This window comes from Bos indicus x Bos taurus, chromosome 8, assembly GCF_003369695.1.
Source record: "Bos indicus x Bos taurus breed Angus x Brahman F1 hybrid chromosome 8, Bos_hybrid_MaternalHap_v2.0, whole genome shotgun sequence".
Classification (NCBI taxonomy): Eukaryota; Metazoa; Chordata; class Mammalia; order Artiodactyla; family Bovidae; genus Bos; species Bos indicus x Bos taurus.
In genome coordinates this window covers 4,089,551-4,111,319 of record NC_040083.1, presented here as the reverse complement: position 1 = coordinate 4,111,319, position 21,769 = coordinate 4,089,551, and the positions used below count along the sequence as shown (strand labels likewise).

At 41.5% G+C, this 21,769-nt stretch overlaps 1 protein-coding gene and 1 non-coding gene across 2 annotated transcripts in view; one reads left to right on the top strand and one right to left on the bottom strand.

The window, feature by feature from the left end:
* Positions 1–21,769, bottom strand: part of GALNTL6 (polypeptide N-acetylgalactosaminyltransferase like 6) — a 1,496,983-nt gene that overhangs the window by 1,185,751 nt on the left and 289,463 nt on the right. The gene's annotated exons all lie outside the window — the stretch shown is intronic.
* On the top strand, positions 15,240–15,343 carry LOC113897937. Its single transcript, XR_003512459.1, has one exon. It is a non-coding gene; the product is annotated as a U6 spliceosomal RNA (small nuclear RNA).

The window sequence follows — 21,769 nt, the reverse complement described above, 5'->3', positions numbered from 1 at the left end:
AATTAAACGGGCTGCACTCATTCTATCAGATCTCTGCTGTTTTTAATGCAACTCTTTCAAAGTGAACAAAACAATCTCAGTTTCTACAATTCTGGGATCAATGCAACTACCTGAGCATCTTGTATATGGCTCTTCTCATATACTTGGATACATGTAATAACATTTTATAGTCACCAAGATGAAGGGAATATCAAACTTATTTTCCCATTGAATGGTTTTGCAAAGATATTATCCCGGAGCTGGTGTTTTGACTAATATAAACACTAGTCAAACTGGTGTTTGACTAAAACACATTTTGTCTTTCTAGAGTTCAGGCAATGAATAGAGATCTCATTTACTATGGAATCATCTTCTACTCTTTAGTTCTTTTTTTTATAATTCTATTTATTTTTGGCTACGATGAGTCTTGCCTGCTGTGCAGGTTTTCCTTTCATTGCAGCGAGTGAGGGAATTCTCTGTTTCAGCGCAAGGGCTTCTCACTGTGGTGGCTTCTCTTGCACAGAGCGCAGGCTCAGGAGTTGCCCTGGGCTTAGCGGTTCCTTAGTATGTGGGGTCTTCTTGGATCAGGGATCTAATTCTTCTTGGATCAGGGGTCTTCTTCATTGGCAGGTGGACTCAGTACCACTGAGCCACCAAGAAATCCCTCTTTAGTTATTTCGTAAACCCTGTTTTTTTTTTTTTTCATATTTCTTTCTTCTTGTTTTTAAACTCGTCCTAATTTCCAGTCAATTTCGATCAAGTAGCCCCAAAGTCCCAAATTCAAGTAAGTAACTGTGGATAATAGTTTGACCTGAAAATACAGTTGTTTAGTCACCTTTTGTTTCAGCCACAGAGCCTCCTTTCTGCAGATTCACAGAATATACACGGACTATTCTAGAGTCAGGCTGTGCACTTGGTATTTCCACATCCATGAACGCTCCTGGCTGGCAGGCCCTGTACCTAGCATCTTCCTTTGTCCCCAGACCACCTTATCTGAGATGCTGGAGAAGCAACCCATTGAGAATATAATCTCCATTTACCCTCTGTTATTACCTTCTTGAGTGAGTATTCAGTCGCTCAGTTTTGTCTGACTCTTTGTGACCCCAGGGACTGTAGTCCACCAGGCTCCTCTGCCAGTGGGATTCTCCAGGCAAGAATATTAGAGTGGGTTGCCATTTCCTTCTCCAGGGCATTCTCCCAACCCAGGAAACAAACCCCCATCTCCTGCATCAGCAGGTGGATTCTTTACCACTGAGCCACCAAGGAAGCCCATCACCTCCTTGCTGCTGCTGATGCTAAGAAGCTTCAGTCGTGTCCGACTCTGTGTGACCCCAGAGACGGCAACCCACCAGGCTCCCCCATCCCTGGGATTCTCCAGGCAAGAACACTGGAATGGGTTGCCATCTCCTTCTCCAATGCATGAAAGTGAAAGTGAAGTCGCTCAGTCGTGTCCAACTCTTAGTGACCCCATGGACTGCAGCCTACCAGGCTCCTCCATCCATGGGATTTTCCAGGCAAGAGTACTGGAGTGGGGTGCCATTGCCTTCTCCGCATTACCTCCTTATCCAGTTGATTTTTCTTCAAAAGGCTTTACATTACATTATAGATATAGATATAGATATAGATATGTATATATATTCTTCTTCCTCCCCTTTTCCCTACATACAAGAAAAATTCAGAAAGCAAGTCTGTTTTCTGCTCTTTTCATGTTATGTTCCAGCACCCAGCACCATACCTGGTACAAAGTAGGCTTTCAACTAATATTTGTGGAATGACTAAATCAGTCAAGGCAAATATCAAATCTCCAGTGAGGGATTCTGTGGGTGAGGTGTCCTAGTTACAGCCCCATTTATGGCTTATGGGTCTCGCTGAAGGTACACATTTGTTGGCAGATAATATTCTATGGGGAGTTTGTGACCAATACATATCTGTACACTGCATATATTTATGATTAATCTGTTAATTTTGGAGAATCTCTTTTATGCTGAATAGTGGCTGAATGAATCTGAGCATCATTATTAACTATAATTTTAAGAATTCTTTTTCCAAGCTGATGGAATGTAGCTGATTTTAATCATCTCTCTTGACCTAGATTACAAACTATACTGAAAATATGCATATTCAGGCTATAAGCCCAACTATCACTAATATATCAGGGAAAGTTTCTCCTCACATTTAAGCATCTTCTTCAGACTCCACCATGAAAGAATAATTTCTGCACAATCTCTTGAGGGATCCATGAGCCTGTCTGTATTTGCTGTGTGAATAAAAACCTGTTGTGGCAAGCACACCAGACCTGACATTTGTGCAAGAGACAAGTGAGCCTTCATCATCTCTGGCTGGTAATGTCAGGTGGGTGGACGGTGGAAGCCAGAGCAGGGACGCACCTGAAGGAACGTTTGTGTGGCTTACTGGAGGATGCTCCTTCCAAAATATCCATGGTAGAGAATAAGTTGAGAGATTCCCTGGTGGTTCAGTGGTAAAGAATCCACCTGTAATGCAGGAGATGTTGGTTCAATCCCTGCATCGGGAAGATCCCCAGGAGAAGGAAATGGCAACCCACTGCAGTATTCTTGCCTGGAGAATCCTATGGACAGAGGAGCCTGGCAGGATACAGTCCATGGGGTCGCAAAGAGTTGGACCTAAACAACAGCAACAACATGTTCTACAAGGCATTTGGACACAGAATTTGAGAGGGAGGTCTGAGATAACCTTAGAGATTAGGAGGCAGATCATGTAGTAAAGTATTGTGTTTAGAAGTCACTCTGCAACCAAGAGACTGTTTGGAATCTATGGGGCTGGGAAGTTGCCATAGTTAGTTAAGGAGCTTTTATACATAGAATGGATAAACAACAAGGTACTACTATATAGCACAGATAACTACATCCACTATCCTGCAATAGACCATAATGGAAAACAATATAAAAAGAGAATGTGTGTGTGTGTAACTGAAGCAGCTTGCTGTTCAGCAGAAATTAATGCAACATTCTAAACCAACTATATATACCTCAGCTAAAAAAGAAACTATGAGAGAAGACTGAATGATAGAGCTGGAGTGGGTGACACAAATATGTAAAATCTGTAAAAAATCTGTAAAAGATGGACATTAAAAATGATTCCTGTGTTTCTGGAGTGAACACCTTTGGTAGGGACAAGGTAGGAATAGGGTGAACATCAAGACATTAGCTTTAGACACTTTAAATTTAGGCATTGGGTTAAGTTTTAACCCGAATGACACACGCAAGTGCAGATGTGGTCAAGGAAACCATTGGATACACGTGTCTGGAGCTCTGCTGAGAGATCTGAGCTACACATGCCAACTGGGCAGTCATCCTAAACAGAAGGAATTTGCAGACACAAAATTAAAAAGAATCACTTAGATGAGTTAACAGAGAGAGGAAGGGAGCAGGAAGAAGTAAACTAAAGGAAGGAGAAGAGATGGGAGAAGTGGGTCATGGAGAGTCTGGGGCACCTCTACATGGAGAAGTCTGATGAAGAAGGTGACACAAGGAAGGAGTCTTGAAGGTAGAACTTGTGTCTGCTGGCCCCGAATGCTTGTTTTATTCTGCCTTTTAAAGTAGGAGATCCTAGAGATGGGCATGTCCAAGATGTAGTCTCTGATTGATGAAGTGGGGGAGAAGGGAACTAATTAAAAGAGGAAGGTCCTTAAGAATACAAAGTGGGTTAAGGATCATGGTCCAGAGGAGAGATTATCTACTACCATGTGTTAAACAGATAACTAGTGGAAAGCTGCTCTATACCACAGGGAGCTCAGCTCAGTACTCTGTGGTGACCTAGAGGGGTAGGTTTGGGGTTTGATGGGAAAGAGGCTCAAGAGAGAGGGAATATATGTATACATATGACTGATTCACATTGTTACACATGGCAGAAAAACAATATTATAAAGCAATTTCACTCCAATAAAAAATTAAAACAAATTTAAAGGTAAATCATGCGACTTCCCTGGTGGCTCAGATGGTAAAAATGTCTGCCTGCAATGCAGGAGACCTGGGTTCAATCCCTGGGTTGGGAAGATCCCCTGGAGAAGGAAATGGCAACCCACTCCAGTCTCTTGCCTGGAAAATCCCTTGGACGGAGCCTGGTAGGCTACAGCCCATGGGGTCGTGAAGAGTAGGACATGACTGGGCGACTTCACTATTACTAAAGGTAAATCATAATGGAAAAGAAAAAAAAAAAATCTGGGACGTTTCATCCCTGTAATAAGGAGAAACGCAGGGATACAGGCACATGCTAATTTGCCTGGGTAGATCTGGTAGAAAGAAGGCCAAGGAATTTTCATCCAATTCTCTTTTCTTTGTGAAGTATGAGGCAGCTCATTAGCTGAGAATGCAATGCCATGTGGAAGGATGTGTTAGTACTTAGGAGACCATACAAGTGTTTACAAGAAAGAAAAAGCAGTGAGTCATTTGTAAAGAAACCAAGCAGCAATGTGCAGAAGGGCCACTGGGCAGTGAGCAGGGCCCAGGGGCCATGTTTTGTTGACATGGTCAATGCAGCCTCTCTGGGCAGCGGATGAGGTCAACCACGGATGATTCCAGAGAACTCAGGCTCTGCCAGTCCACAGAGGGAACAAAGGGATCCACTCACTTATCACTAAAATTCAGAACAGCTCCAAACAGCCCTGGAGCTGAGCAGAAGCTCCCCCGTAGTAGCAATTTCTTAAAAAAAAAAAAAAAAAAAAAAGTCTAGATCAGACCCAGTCACAATATTAAATAAAGATGTGGTCTACAGTCCCAAAAGCAAACAAACAGCAAGCTAGCTGCTTTGGGGTTTATCTTACACTGAAGTGAAGCAAGTCATTGGAATAGTTGAAAATCAAAAACATTCATCTTCTTAACATTTCCATAAGTAAATGTGTTTTATAATGGTGATTCTTAAAGTCTACAAATGACTTCTTCACCTAAGGCAAAGATCTCAAAGGTGATCAGATTGCTTTTTCCTTTTCTATTGCTATCACAGGCTATGTAGTGGGAAGAGATTGAGCACGAATTCAGGAGAAACTGGGTTCAAGCAAAAGCAATGTTGTAGGATCCTTAATAGAAGGGTTACCCTTACTACCCCGGCCACCTGTGGTTCTCTGCATACATTTAGGGGGAAGAATACCTGCGTGATGGTATAAGAGAGTTTTTTTTTTTTTAAACAATGTGTTTTTATTTAATGAACACAGTATTTGTGATTTGACAGCCATACACTCTCCAGGCTTACCATTCACTTTACAACGAAATTATCAATAAAGGATATTTCTTCATGCACATTGTAGGAGTATATACATTGTAACCAACACTCCAGAAGTCAACATATATGTACATTATTTACATGTTAACTATTTACCGTAAATAGAAATGTTTTCTAAGAAAAAATAAAACGAGAAATCACAATGTGTGGTTTCTGGTCTACAACAGACCTAACTTCTCAGCAAAGCACATCTATGTAGATATATGCATTTTAGCTTGAAAAATATGCATTACTTTATATGCAGCATTAAATGCTGCTTCATCTATACATAGCTCCTATTTGGACTTCGTTTGGTACCACATTAAACTGCTCAAGGATGTTGTGATCCTGAGGACACGTGCCCGTCTGGGCCCAGGGTTGTCCACTTAAACACCACGTGTCAATGGGGGCGAGTGGGGCTGTGGAAGCCATGCCTCCCACCCAGCAGACCTTCCCTGCCTCCAGCCCTCTGTCGCTGGAGGGAAGCTCTTTGGCCAGAGTTGGGACAAGGCGAGTAATTCAAGCACTGAGTGCAGACGGGAGGGTGGCAGGGGGGCGAACAGGATCACACTGAGATCCAGGTAACCAGGCCGGCCAGCCACAGACCTGTCCCCGCACAGCCCTGACCCAGCGGGGCTTCTGGACCAGGTCATCTGAGGGCTTAGTGGAGGAGGACACCTTAAGCCTGTCAGGTTAATACTGTCACAACAAAACCTGGAATTCCATGACTTCACGTAACACTTCTAGGGCAAGTGACAGATCCTGAGCACCACGGCCTTCTGCATCATTCCGGGCAAACAGCCGTCTGGTGAGGCTCCTTCACAAGTGGTCAGAGAAAACCTCTTACAGAAGTTTCCTGCTCACTTCTCTCAACCCCACTCTGATGCAAACCCAAAAGACAGAAAGTCCTGTATCCCCAGGGTCCTACCTGGATCAAACAAAGGAGAGAGAGATCGGTTGTCCCACGCGAAATACTGATGGAGCCGGTGCCCCAGGCAGCCCAGGAGCGTGGCTGGCCCGAGGGGAGGGCGCTGCCGGTTGTTGTCAGCAGTGTTTGGTCGGCAGCAGCATCTTTTCATGGAAGACTGGAGCCAGAGTTGCATATATGCCAGTCAGCAGTTTTCAGGAATGCTGACTTGCCTTTCTCAGAACTAGAGGTTTGAATCTGAGGTATCGGTACAGTAGCAAAGCCTAAATGCTTGGGAATGAACCAAAACAGTCAGTTTGATGCCTGGTGGAGGGTCCTGGGCGTGGCCCCCTTTGCAGTCTAGTGTGACTTTAAGCTGCATGAGGCTGGGAGCCAACAGCCATTCAGTCTCAGCATCAAGGCAACTCCCAGGAAACGTTTTCTCTATTTCACCTCTCCATGCATAGGCTGAGGTGGTCTTTCTTGAACTTGGCTTTTGCACAGGAGAGGTGATGACCTCTCAGGTGTACAGACTGAACAAGGTGGGTGTCTTCGCAGTGGGGCAGGGAAAGAGGTCCCCCAGGGAAGGGACCCTCCACCGAAACAGCCCATGTGGGCGAGGGGGTCCTACATATAATGTGCAGGGGTCCTTGTGGTGGAAATGAAACTTAAAAGGCATGTCACTGGCCTGGCCCTGAATGCCCCACCTGTGCACCCTTGGGCCATCTATGCGGCATGATGGGCCCAGCTCCTCACCGCATGCTTGAGCATCTCTCCTTCAGCCAGCAGCACCTGACAACCTCCTGGTTAGGGATCTTCTCCAGTCTGACCACCAGTGCATATTTGGGGTTTTAAACTATTTACAGAAAAGCCTAAGTGCTATACACCTTCATCCCCCAGCCTGCTCTTCCCCTTCCTGTAATAGATCAAATCTCTCAAAACACAGCGGAAGATTATCTCTAGTTCCTTATATGTCTACACATTACATTAACATATCTGATCATTATAAGTATTCGTTTGGCCAACAGGCCTTAAGTAGTGAAGACGGGGTCACAGCTGGCCTGAACCATGAGTTTGGTTGGACCACGTGACACTGCTGTTTGTGGGTATCAGAAACGGGTCAAATGTGAGCAGTTTCATGTGGTTCAATACATACACTGTCCGTCCTGGGATTCAGCAGTTACAGGATAAACACCCCAAACCAAAGTTTATGATTTGTGTCTTTAGAAAAGTTATCTGTGGGGCCACGAAGACTGAGCTGGATGACTCACGAGACTGGACCCCTGGAGCCCTACCCTGCCCAGTGCGTGTCCTTAAGGACACGGGCATCTCCCTCCACCAGGGGGCACCCTCGGGTTCCCCTTGAGCACGGCACCCAACTCCCCAGTTGCTGCATATGTGTGTATATGTAACTTGTTCTCAGTGCACAGTATATAGGTGTGTCCAGAAGTTAAATTTATAGCTGCCATTCTAAAAATACTACTGTTAGAAAGTATCTTTCATTATAATTTCAGAATATAAAAAGGCGTATAAAAGCTATAATCCTATATATCTGAGAAAAAAACTCAATAAAAAAGTGGTAGCTTTTCCTTTCTGTAAAGGGCCTGGCATATTATTACACACAGCATAAGCACTGAATACATTGTGACTACCCCACTACAGTGACTGTCATACAATGTGACAGCACCACAACTGTTATATTTACTACTACTCGAGGTACTGTAACCAATTAAGAGTCTAAAATACCAAACTTATGGCAGAAAGAACTTTTTGCAAGCAATGTGTATGGCTGCTGCTACTGCTGCTAAGTCGCTTCAGTCGTGTCCGACTCTGTGCAACCCCACAGACGGCAGCCCACCAGGCTCCCCTGTCCCTGGGACTCTCCAGGCAAGAACACTGGAGTGGGTTGCCATTTCCTTCTCCAATGCATGAAAGTGAAAAGTGAAAGTGAAATCGCTCAGTCGTGTCTGACCCTCAGCGACCCTATGGACTGCAGCCTTCCAGGCTTCTCCGTCCATGGGATTTTCCAGGCAGGAGTACTGGAGTGGCGTGCCATTGCCTTCTCTGAATGTGTATGGCTAGAACATTAATATTTATAAAAATGATACACATGCATGTAGCCACATGCACAGGCCTTACATACACACATGCATACACATGCACTCACACATAGCCCAAATATACTATTAACACAAATGAAATTCATCACACACTGCAAAATACTATATTATGTTAACATATAATACAGTCTGCACTGTGTAACAAAAAGACAAAAATAATGTTGTCACTTATTCTTGTCTTATTATTCCTCTGATACGAGAAAGGCAGGATTGCTTCCACAAAAATAGCTCCATACCATGCTTAGGAGCTACATACTTTTTAAAAGGTAGTAAATTTCCCCAAGATGTAGGGTAACAGTATATTCTCAGTTGAATAATTTTTATAGATTTTGATATTATTAGTATTTATTTTTGAAATACTTTGAGAAATGTGTCCAGGAAAAAAGTCTTTGGTTTATGAAAATAAACGTTAAAAATGGAAATTACGTTTAGCTGGAGCTCAAATGGAGAAATTTCTGAAAAGAGAAGCAGTGTGTCTTTTTAAATTTTACAAGTTATTGCAATCTTCACTCCAGATCACAGATTGCCATTTATCCTGTGGTATGTCAGCCAAATTTGACAGGAAAGCTTTCTATTCTCTACTTTTCAATATGGATTGATATTACTGTCATATGGAAAGTTTAAACTTGCAAATTAATATGTTTTTTGATGGAAATGTTTAGGGAGATTTGGAGAGAGATAAGCAGAGACATCACTTTGCTAACAATTGTCCGGATAGTCGAAGCCATGGTTTTTCCAGTAGTCATGTATGAATGTGAGAGTTGGACCATAAAGAAGGCTGAGCACTGAAGAACTGATGCTTTCAAACTGTGGTGCTGGAGGAGACTGTTGAGAGTCCCTTGGACTGCAAGGAAATCAAACCTGTCATTCCTAAAGGAAATCAACCCTGAATATTCATTGGAAGGACTGATGCTAAAGCTCAAGTTCCAACACTTTGGCCATTTGATGTGAAAAACTGACTCAGTGGAAAAAGATCCGGATGCTGGGAAAGACTGAGGGCAGGAAGAGAAGGGGGCAATGGAGGATGAGACCAGATATGGATGCTGATAGGACCACCGTGAGGGGAACGGCACATGCTATTTACTTTGTCCTGGATTGTTCAATTAATCAATGTGGTGAGACATGTGAATAGCCCCATTTGGTTTCCAACCAAGTCCCCAAGTTGGAAGAAGTGTTGTCAACCCCACCTCAGCTGTGCGGCAACAAGTTCCATAGCCACGCTCTACAATTTATCATTGCAGTTTGTGTCTTAAAATTCTATAACCTACCTCTCTCTCCACTTCGAACCATCCGACACATTCTAGTGGAGAGAAATGCTCTTGGACATTAAAAACATATTCAACAGTAACAACACCCACTCTTCATGCCCCAAAAGTATAAAGCAAGGAAGGTTAATATACAGACCATTGAAATTATTTCCACTGCTATGACCTAAAATACACATTAGAAAACCAATATGTCTCAAAGTTTTCAAATATCTGACCTCAAGCTTTTCTTACTCAGTCATTAACTATAATGGTTTAGGTCAAAGCTGGTTCAGACATGAAGGCACAAGTCACCAACAGCCCAAAATCATAATGTTGACATGGTTATCTCTCTCTTCAAACAAGCAAGGGGAAGAAAAAAATCCGATGGAGGGCAATGCAATTTGCATAAGATGTTCTTGAATGATTTGACTGCAATGCCTACAAAATTTAGTATGGCTAGTATTTGGATTGACAGTTAATGTTTAGCCTGTGATATTACCAGAGATCCTGGAATAGGTTTAAATCAGGAACATGTGTTTCAAAAAGGGACTGTGTTCTTTTGGAAAGGATGCAACTTGATGCAAATTACTGGGTGGAGAAAATGAACTAGTAAAGTAGGAAAAGAATTTGGAAGTTGTACTGCTCATTGCATGTGGATATACAATGTAACACTTCAGGCAAAAGGCGAGCAGGGACCCATAGACATTAAAGAACAGAGCTTATTTTTTCAGAGAAGTATTACTGCATGCAAGTCTCAGCCACATACTCAAAAATGTTTTGTGATATCGAAGACAGTCCAAATAAAGACAATAAAAATGATATAAAGTAGAGAAAAACCGATCTCTAAGCAAGGCTAACAAAAATACACTTGTTCACCCCTGCGGGAACACAGAGGGGCAATAGCCCTGAAAAGAACACGCTAACATAGGGCTTTAAATAGTCATTCTGGGTCAATCAACGACATCTATAATGACAAAGAAACAAGAGTCTTGTTTAATTGCAATGCAGAGGTTTTCAACGTGCTTTCTTCAGAAGCATACACATTTAAAAAACAAAACCAACTAAACAGAAAAGAAAATGTGCAGCATATAAGAAAAAGCTGGAAGCAACTCAGTTTTAGGGAGAAAAAATCTACAATGTTTCACTTTAAATTGGGACATTGTTCAGATAGGGAAAAAAAATCATTTATGGTTTCCTTTAATTTCACGAGGTTGGTGGACATGTGTCTGACTCTTTGACCCCATGGACTGTAGCCCTCCAGGCTCCTCTGTCCATGTGATTCTCCAGGCAACAATACTGGAGTGGGTTGCCAGTTTCCTCCTCCAGGGGATCTTCCTGACCCAGGGATTGAACATTTGTCTCCCACAGCTCCTACATTGGCAGGCGGATTCTTTACCACTCACGCCACCTGAGCGCCACCTTGGAAGCCCATACTATATTAAAGTAAATTAACAGATTATATTCAGAGGCTGCTCCTTCCTCCATGCCCCCTCCAACCACCACACCCAAGAAAATTGGAAAACTCATTTAGGGAGGTGTTTGTCCTGTTATAACCCACAAGCACTCAGCGATCTGGTCCGCCCCTCACAAAGCTGGCACTAAGACAGATAAAAGGTCTTCAGAGCAGTGGGAAGCAGATGAAATTCTGGCTGGTGAGGAACGACTTAACTTACTCTGGTGCCAATAACTGTTAGGCAGTAATTTGGTTCCACATCGTTCCTAGTAATTGAATGCACTTTACAGAGCACCCTGCCAGAACCCACACAAATGGGAAGGGGGCGGAAATAACTTTTATTCAACTTATTAAATTTCACATTACTTCTCCCTGGTAGCAAAGGCAGCAGAAAGGAGATGAAGTGATGAGCTGTGATTGTGGGCCAGGCAGGGTTCTCCAGGGCTCTGTGCTGGTGGGAGTTGTCGGGAAACTAAGCAACCCAGCCCAGGTTTGTACTTTTTGGACTCTCTCTTCACATCACCAACCTCCTCCCGAGATCTAGAACACAGAGCCAAGTGACTTCAGTCATAGGAAAAATGTGGCCCTCTACTAGAACCACGCTATTAAAATGAGTGACATGGATCATAAAGAAGGCTGAGCACCAAAGAACTGATGCTTTTGAATTGCGGTGCTGGAGAAGACTCTTAAGAGTCTCAAGGCAGTAAATCCTAAAGGAAATCAACCATAAATATTTATTGGAAGGACTGATGCTGAAACTGAAGCTCCAATACTTGGCCACCTGATACGAAGAGCTGACTCATTGGAAAAGACTCTGATGCTGGGAAGGATTGAAGGCAGGAGGAGAAGAGGGTGACGGAGGATGAGATGGTTGAATGGCATCACTGACCCAATGCACATGAGTTTGAGCAAGCTCCGGGGGATGGTGAAGGACAGGGAAGCCTGGCATGCTACAGTCCATGGGGTCACAAAGAGCTGGACATAAATGAGTGACTGAATAACAACAAATGCTTTGTTGAAGTGTATTTTTGAATCCTGACTTTATGTAGACACAATAGGTTATTTATTGCTTTGAAAATGTGTTGATAGCCTTTGATTCATGGCCAAACTTCTTTCATGATATTTCTTTTCTTTTCAGAGACAAGACTTTCTACCAAGGGAGGAAATAAGTGTGTGAGTCTAGAGGCATGACAGGGAGGAGATAGTGCTATCAGAAATGACAGCCATATAAAAATAAAAATATGACTAAAATTTAACCTATTTTTAACAAAAGAACCTTTATTCTCTAAACCAGGCAGGACCCTATAAGACTTTCCCAGAATAGTTCATGTGTTCATGCTAAGTTGCTTCAGTCGTGTGGGACTCCTTGTGATCCCAGGGACTGTAGCCTGCCAGGCTCCTCTGTCCATGGGATTCTCCAGGCAAGAATACTGGAGTGGGTTACCATTTCCTCCTTCACCGGATCTTCCTGACCCAGGGATCAAACCTGTCCCTTGAATCTCCTGCATTGGCAGGTGGATTCTTTGACATCAGCACCACCTGGGAGGCCCTTCCCAGGACAGACCCCTCCCTTATCCACGGCCTGCCTTCTGTCTTTAGAAAAACTTTGGTCAAAGAATAAATTAAATCAGAGAAGTAAGAAAATGCAGAAAAACATAAAAAAAAAAAAACCTAACAAACAAGACAAAATAATAATACTTTAACCAGTAAACAAAGTTAAGAAACTTTAGTTCAGGAATTCGCTTGGTGGTCCAGCAGTTAAGACTTGATGCTTTTAATGCTGGAGACCCAATACATGGTCTGAGGACTAAGATCCCACAAGCTGGGAGGAAAAAAAAAGCAACCTTTAGTTCTTCCTCAAAGACTACTGGGGCTTCCCCGGTGGCTCAGATGGTAAAACATCTGCCTGCAGTGCAGGAGACTGGGGTTCTATCCATAGGTCAAATAGATCCCCTGGAGGAGGGCATGGCAACCCACTGCAGTATTCTCGCCTGGAGAATCCCATGGACAGAGGAGCCGGGCAGGCTACAGTCAATGGAGTTACAAAGAGTCGGATAAGACTGAGCGACTAACAGTTTCACTTTCAAGGACTACAGATAATATTCTGAGCATGTGCTTTGAGCTGTTTTGCAGATACTGAAACCCCCACCAGGGGGAAGAAGTTAAATGTCTGATGCCCATAAGCATGAAGACCCCAGGCTAGTTAGAACTAGAAGGTTGACGATACTGCCTCCTAATTACCTCACCACCAGGCAATCAGAAGCTGATGACGCCCTGCTCCTTGAACATTACAAGGCTCCTCACTACCCCTTCCTGGGTGGTTAGCCTGCTGTGGCCCCCTTGGCCTGGCAAAGTAATAAAGCTATTTTGTTCTACTTCACCCAAAACTCTGTCTCCCAGATTTAAATCAGCATGGGTGTACAGAGGCCAAATTTTGGCAACAGTTGGTGAATCAGAATTTTGTAATAAAATAGAGGATAGGTTTATGGAGAGACAGATCAGAGTCTGATTCATGTTTGGGCCATTTATAAGTATGTGATATTAAGTAAATTGTTAAATTTCTTCTTTTTCACCTATAAAATTGGGATAAAAATATCAACTTCAGAAATTGATGAATATTCCATAACAGGCTTGGCATGTGGTAGGTTCTGAAGAAATGGTGCCTTTTATTCATATTATGATTATTATTTACAATTAAGCCTGTTCAAGGTAAATTAGGTTGCAATCAGGAAATCTGCAAATTTCGGTGTTTAGTGATTTCGAGGTGTTATCTCCTAAAGAAATCTAACGTAAAACCATAGCATTGGGCCTTTCCTGGGGGTCCAATGGTCGAGACTTCATCTTCCAGTTCAGGGGGTCCAGGTTCAATGCTTAATCATGGAACTAATATCATACGTGCGTCATGGCCAAAAGACCAGAACACAAGTTCAATAAAGATTTTAAAAATTGTCCCCATCAAAAAATGTTAGGTGCTCCCTTTGGCTAATACTAAAATTCCAATCCCAAAGAAAGGCAATGCCAAAGAATGCTCAAACTACCACACAATTGCACTCACTCATCTCACACACTAGTAAAGTAATGCTCAAAATTCTCCAAGTCAGGCTTCAGCAATACATGAACCATGAGCCTCCAGATGTTCAAGCTGGTTTTAGAAAAGGCAGAGGAATCAGAGGTCAAATTGCCAACATCCCCTGGATCCTGGAAAAAGCAAGAGAGTTCCAGAAAAGCATCTATTTCTGCTTTATTGACTATGCCAAAGCCTTTAACTGTATGGATCACAATAAACTGTAAAAATGAGAATACCAGACCACCCAACCTACCTCCTGAGAAACCTATATGCAGGTCAGGAAGCAACAGTTAGAACTGAACATGGAACAACAGCCTGGTTTCAACAGGAAAATGAGTATGTCAAGGCTGTATATTGTCACCCTGCTTATTTAATTTATATGCAGAGTACATCATGAGAAACACTGGGCTGGAGGAAATACAAGCTGGAATCAAGATTGCTGGGTGAAATATCAATAACCTCAGATAAGCAGATGACACCACCCTTATGGCAGAAAGTGAGGAGGAACTAAAGAGCCTCTTGATGAAAGTGAAAGAGTAGAGTGAAAAATTTTGCTTTAGCTCAACATTCAGAAAACTAAGATCGTGGCATCCAGTCCCATCACTTCACGGGAAATAGATGGGGAAACAGTGGAAACAGTGTCAGACTTTATTTTTCTGGGCTCCAAAATCACTGCAGATCATGATTGCAGCCATAAAATTAAAAGACGCTTACTCCTTGGGAGGAAAATTATAACCAACCTAGACAGCATATTAAAAAGCAGAGACATTACTTTGCCAACAAAGGTCTGTCTAGTCAAGGCAATGGTTTTTCCAGTGGTCATGTATGGATGTGAGAGTTGAACTGTAAAGAAAGCTGAGCGCTGAAGTATTGATGTTTTGGAACTGTGGTGTTTGAGAAGACTCTTGAGAGTCCCTTGGATCACAAAGAGATCCAACCAGTCCATCCTAAAGGAGATCAGTCCTGGGCTTTCATTGGAAGAACTGATTTTGAAGCTGAAACTCCAATACTTTGGCAATCTGATGTGAAGAGCTGACTCATTGGAAAAGACCCTGATGCTGGGAAAGATTGAGGGCAGGAGGAGAAGGGGACGACAGAGGATGAGATGGTTGGATGGCATCACTTACTCTATGGACATGGGTTTGGGTGGACTCCAGGAGTTGGTGATGGATAGGGAGGCCTGAAGTACTGAGGTTCATGGGGTCACAAAGAGTCGGACACTACTGAGTGACTGAACTAAATTGAACTGATACTAAAATTGGAATGATACAGAGAAGATTAGTCTGGCCCTTGCACAAGGATGGCATGCAAATTCACGAAGTGCTCCTTACTGTTCAGGATGGGGGAATACATGGGCACCTATGGCTGATTAATGTTGATGTATGGCAAAAAAACCCCACAATATTGTAAAGTAATTAGCCTCCAATTAAAATAAATAAATTGATTTAAAGAGTCTTAAAACAAAATAAACCATAGCATAGGTTTGTTAGAGAGTTTAGCCTTTTATGCAACATTTAAACAAAAGAAAACCTCCACAATTGACCCAGGGTAGTAAGAGGAAAGTGAAATTCTAACTTAATTAAAAATTAAATATCTAATAAAAACACACTTTTGGACTTTCTGTGAAGATATGTTCACCTTCTATCAAGATTTGCAGCCTGCCAAGCAGCCTTCTACAGATTGCATGATCAAAACAAATGATTCTCTTTTATTTGACAAATAGAGGACATTGAGGGAATGGACAGGACTAAGCCTCATCTTTGAACAGGAAGGATGCTTGTAGCTCACCTCCCATGCAGATTCAAGGCCAGTGGGTCTCACCATGGGACCCAGGGCCTCCCCTGAACCAGTGTTTCCCCTGCCTGATGTTTAAAAAATAAAATGTTTAAATCTGCTTAGACTAAAAGGGAAAAGAAAGATAAAGCAGACAGCAGAACATGGTCTGATAATTTCTATTTTGGGAAGCATTGACATTATTAATAGTATTAATATTACAAATCATTTCTTAAAGAAATGAAGGTTTTCTTTTTTTCCTACTTGTATGAATTTGTGAGTAAATAACTGATTTCAAACAGTTCTGGGTTTCAGTGGATCACTGTTTCCAGCATATTCGTATACAGTGTGTGCCCCTCATGGCTAATAGAGTAGAGTCATTACTTGCCCCCCAGAATTCATACCAAATGCTTCTAGTGAAGAAGATGCATAGCACTTAGCATCTGTCTTTCTCCTCAGAGCCCAAGTTTCACAGTACTAGTTTTTATTCACATAATAGAACAAGTTCTGCAAAAATTAACCTGAAGACCTTGAAAAGCGTTGTAAATAAGTCTGCTCTCTTGTATGTATCAGTAACTCATCCAAGAATTCTGCAGACTAAATGTCATTTCTACGTGCAATTCAACGAAACAGGACAATGAGCAGTGTGAAGGGTGAGGTCTCAATGCCCAACTCAAATCGTGGGCTGTGCATTTGGAGGCCCTGACATACACAAGAAACTCTGTTGATGCTCTATTTAAATCTGTTTCTATGTCTATCCTCAAAACATACCAGCCTTCTGATTCCAAAATACATAACTTTCATGTATTTCTTTTAAAAATCTTTTGTCTCTCTGCCGCTGCTGCTGCTGCTAAGTTGCTTCAGTTGTGTCCGACTCTGTGCGACCCCATAGACGGCAGCCCACCAGGCTCCCCCGTCCCTGGGATTCTCCAGGCAAGAACACTGGAGTGGGTTGCCATTTCCTTCTCCAATGCATGAAAGTGAAAAGTGAAAGTGAAGTCGCTCAGTCGTGTCGACTATTAGTGACCCCATGGACTGTAGCCCACGAGGCTCCTCCGTCCATGGAATTTTCAAGGCAAGAGTACTAGAGAAATGTAATTCTCAAAGTCTTCATGAATGTTCAAATAACATTCAAATAATAAAATGATAAAAATAATAATAAAATTCAAATAATATAGAGTAGCCTGGAGAAGGATAAATCAAAGGTGAAACATGCTTGAATTTTTTAAGTTATAATAGGGAATAAATAATAATAGGGAAAAAAGAAGTATAAGATAATGCATACACATGTTCTTAGCATATTTCATTCACAAATATGCATTTATGAATTAATATTTATATATAAGGAGAAGGGAAGACAAAGGATGAGATGGTTGGATGGCATCACCAACTCAATGGACTTGAGTTTGAGCAAACTCTGGGAGATAGTGAAGGACAAGGAAGCCTGGTGTGCTACAGTCCATGGAGTCACAAAGAGTCGGACACCACTTAGTGACTTAACAACAAATACATATATCTATATATGTATTTATCTGCACAGGAATAATGAAATGTATTTTGCATTTATAGACTAGTTTCTGTCTTAAGTGTTTAATCATCTTCATTCCTTGAGGCTCATCCATGTTTTGCTAATTCAGGTTTGTATGGTCTTCTTTGAGCACAAAGAAACACCTATTTTTTTTTTTTCTGGAGAATTACCTCAATCTCCTTAGAAAAAAACATACATTTATTTTATTTGGAACTGAGATTTTACAAATTCAACAGCACAGCTCTATACCCAGCAACTTTTTCCAAGACCAAACAGTTCCCAAGTTCTCTCCCCTGTCCTGTTAGGAGTATTCTCCTTCCACCAGGACTTCTGGGTGCCTAGCCCCCTCCCTATTTCCATCAGACATGCTCTCGTCTGCTTTTCCACCCTGGGGAGATCACATAACAGAATGACCAGAACATAGACCATGTCAGTGGCAGTTAAGGCCACTCAGACTGCTTCCTGGTGGTCTGCCTTTTGCCTAGGTGTCAAATAAGCGTCACAGTAGGAATAAAAATCATACCACATACACAACCTAAATGTAGTCTGAAACATGTCATTTGTAACACAGTCATATTTTATTTTTCAAAAATTTAGGATCATGACTTTTTTTTTTCAATTTCTGGAAATCATTTTGGTTGTTTTAAATCTCTTTAAAACTCCTCATTTACACTTTAAATTGTTCAGTTTTGTTCTAGTTCTGCTCTCATTTGTGTGTCCATATTCCAAGGGTTCAAGTGATTCAAAACCTAGTTCTTCTAAGTCACATGTCTGTGTGCTACTGTGCCCTCAGTCAGTCAGTCATGTCTGACTCTTTGTGACCCTGTGGACTGTAGCCTACCAGGCTCCTCCATCCATGGGATTCTTCAGGCAAGAATACTGAAGTGGCTTGATTGCCATTTCCTTCTCTGGGGGATCTCCGCACCCAGGGATCAAACCCACCTTTCCTGTGTCTCCTGCACTGCATGCAGATTATTAACCACTGAGCCACTATGCACCCCCTTAAAGCCATAGGACCCTTCTAAAGAGACAGTTATCTTTCTCTGTGTCAGCGAGTGTAATATCCCTTCCACCCATCCGGGTTACCTTGTGAGGTCAAGCACTATGAGTAGATGACCGTCCCTGGCTGAGAGGAAGCTGGCGTTTTCCTCGGTGACCCTCTGTCACTGGAGTGGGAAATTAGGGGCCCTCTACAGGGCATGTCCCAAATGGTCTCTGTTTCTGGAAGCCAGCAGAAGAGGTGGGTTTCCTCCACAACTGCCCCTCCTCTTCATCTTGAACCAGGGGGACAGCCAGCTTCCCACACTAAGTAAGCTGGAGCACTGTCCCCTCATGGCACAGGATCCTGTCTCCATGGACAACTGGTCTCCCTTCATAGCAACCCAGAAATCTGTTCACCTTACATTTTCCTAGATGGAGACAGCTCTTTTCAAGACTCAGATTCTCGATCCTCTCTTAATTGCAAGAAAGATGCACCTCCTCTAGGAGGATTCTGCTGTAGCCGAAGTTTGTACATATTTCAATAAAAGATTGTTCAGTCTGGTGGCTGAGACATGAAAATCGAGGATTAGAAAGGACAAAGAACCAGAAACAAATGTTCAACACCATCTTCTAAATGTCCTCTTTTCCAAACTTAAAAACTTGAAAGAAATCTGAAAGGAGGGAGAGATATGAGATTTCCATGAAATCATTAAACAATAGTAATGCAACTACTTGATCCAAGAAATAATAAGTAATTTCAAATAAATAGGATGACAATGACATAGCACTAATTATGGGAAAAGAAGTAAAGCTCTTGCTGTTGGTAAATTATATAAAACAACCTTGAAGAATAAACCAGAAAAGGGGATTAGGATGAATAATATTAGATAAAATGTGTGTACACATGCCCATTCATCCATTCATGCACGCATACACACACAGACACACACATTACACATTCACACACACATACTCCACAGAACAATATCCATGTATAAGGAAAAAAAATCAACCTGAAAATAAAATACAACCAAGATAACTGCAAAACTTCACTGAAATAAATAAAAGAAAACTTAACAAAAGAACACACATATTTGGTAGCTGGGTGGGAAATCAATTTTTCTCAAAATTGATCTATGTATTTAATTCAATCTCAATAAATTATTCAACATTACTTTATGTTCAGAAGGCATGGGTGTTAAGGTGTGAGTAAAAAAAAAATATTTTTTAAAAAGAGATGTGAAAGTGTTGCTCAGTCGTGTCTGACTCTTTGCAACCCAATGGACCATAGCCCACCAAGCTCCTCTGTTCATAGGATACTTCAGGCAACAATACTGGAGTGGGTTGCCATTCCCTTATCCAGGGGATCTTCCTGACCCAGGGACTCCTGGGTCCCTGCATTGGAGACTGGAGAACCCAAGTCTCCTGCATTGCAGTCAGATTCTTTACCATCTGAGCCACAAGGGAAGTAGTTAGAGAAAATATATAAGGTCAGATATTATAGCAAGGAGTACTACCACATTAATGAAATCAGGTTGGTTCTAATGCTGGACTAAAAACTTAGATGGGAAAAAAGTTACTTGAGAAGGGAGCAGTGTCCATATATGCATGCGGTACCCACATAATGCAAGATCTAACACAGATCCTCAATCAGTGGAAGGATTTTGGCACAAAGAGCTCAATTAACATTCTGATCTCATGTCATTCTAGATGGAGACAAAGTTGATTAAAAATACAATTAATAATACAATTAATATTTTAAAGTTAGTAAAGTAATAGAAGTTAGACAAAAGTTTACCTGATTTTTCAAATTAAATATTTTTAAAAAACAAGGGCTGAAAGAAAAATTGTAAAGAAGAAAAAATTTCACTTTAATTATTTTCATTGAAAAATCATAAAACAAAAATGCTATCAACTTGGGAGAAAACTTGCAACAAGGCAAAAATCATAATATAATCAATATAATATAGTATTATAATGATTTTTATGCATGTTGATAAGAAAAATGCAGAAATAGTAAATCAAGTAAAGTATTTTAACAAACAAATCACTGAAGATAAAACATGTCAAATAAATGTGTCAAAACTGTTTATTTATAATATGATAACTATGCTTTAAAAACAACTTATATAACCTGTTTTGCTTGCTTAATTACTACAGCTTTTAAAAACTGATAATATTTAGTTCCAGCAGTGTTACAAGTTGCTATGGGAAATGAATATTGATATAAACTTTTTGGAAAATATTTTGTAATATATTGGGTCTTAAGTATGTTCATAAACTCTGATCTGAATACTTAGACTTCCCATATGTACTCTAAGAAATGATCTACAATTGGGAAACACATATTTATGGCAAGTATTTCAATAGGAAGCTATTTCTATAGGTAAGAGCATAAATAGTTAACAAATTTAATACTGTAACTGATTATGATTCTTGCATTTTTGGAGTACCCTACAACTATTTAAATAATATATACAAGGCTTTTCCAGAAAAGAAAATTATGCTTTTGGCAAATGGTAAATGATTTTTGCATAATTCAATATAGTACATAAAATATAAGTTCAAGTATATAAACAACAGACGGAGAAAAATGTTGTGAAAATGACTAAGGTTCACACTGTCTGCCTTTGAATGGAAGAATTTTAAGTTAATCTTTTTCATTATCAATGAAAGTTTTTTTTTTAATTTATTTTGTTTATAGTCATCTTAACTCAGCAATGTGTCTACTGGACTGAGAGTTGTATTTCCCCACTATTCCATTAGGGAGTACACTCTTGGTTGCTATGTATTTAATTGCAATACACTAACACTTTTTTTTGTTAGAGTCATTGCTGTATTGAAGCACATTGCACATATTTTCCCAGAGTTGATTACCTCAGGATGGATGAGAATTCCATTTCAGATTCTCTTATGTTAAATCTCAGAGAAGGCAATGGCACCCGACTCCAGTACTCTTGCTTGGAAAATCCCATGGACGGAGGAGCCTGTTAGGCTGCAGTCCATGGGGTCACTAAGAGTCAGACACGACTGAGCGACTTCACTTTCACTTTTCACTTTTCACTTTCATGCATTGGAGAAGGAAATGGCAGCCCACTCCAGTGTTCTTGCCTGGAGAATCCCAGGGACGGGGGAGCCTGGTGGGCTGCCGTCTGTGGGGTCGCACAGAGTCGGACACGACTGAAGTGACTTAGCATAGCATTAGCATATGTTAAATCTATATCTCTGGGTCTGTCTGGAGAGCCAGCAGACCCCAGTCACTTAGAAGCTGGCTGTCTTCAGCTTGTGAGCAGTATGACTGTGTCCACCCTCAGTGGAGGGGCTGTCCAGTCATACCTGCCCTAGAAGAGTGAGGGAGAGGCAGTTCAGGAGAAGCACCTTGTCCCATTTGCCACGTCTAGTTGACTCGATGGACTCGGGGTTTGCTCTGCCCATCTTGGACTTGGGGCTGTGTTGGAAGAAAAGTTTGCAGCTGATTT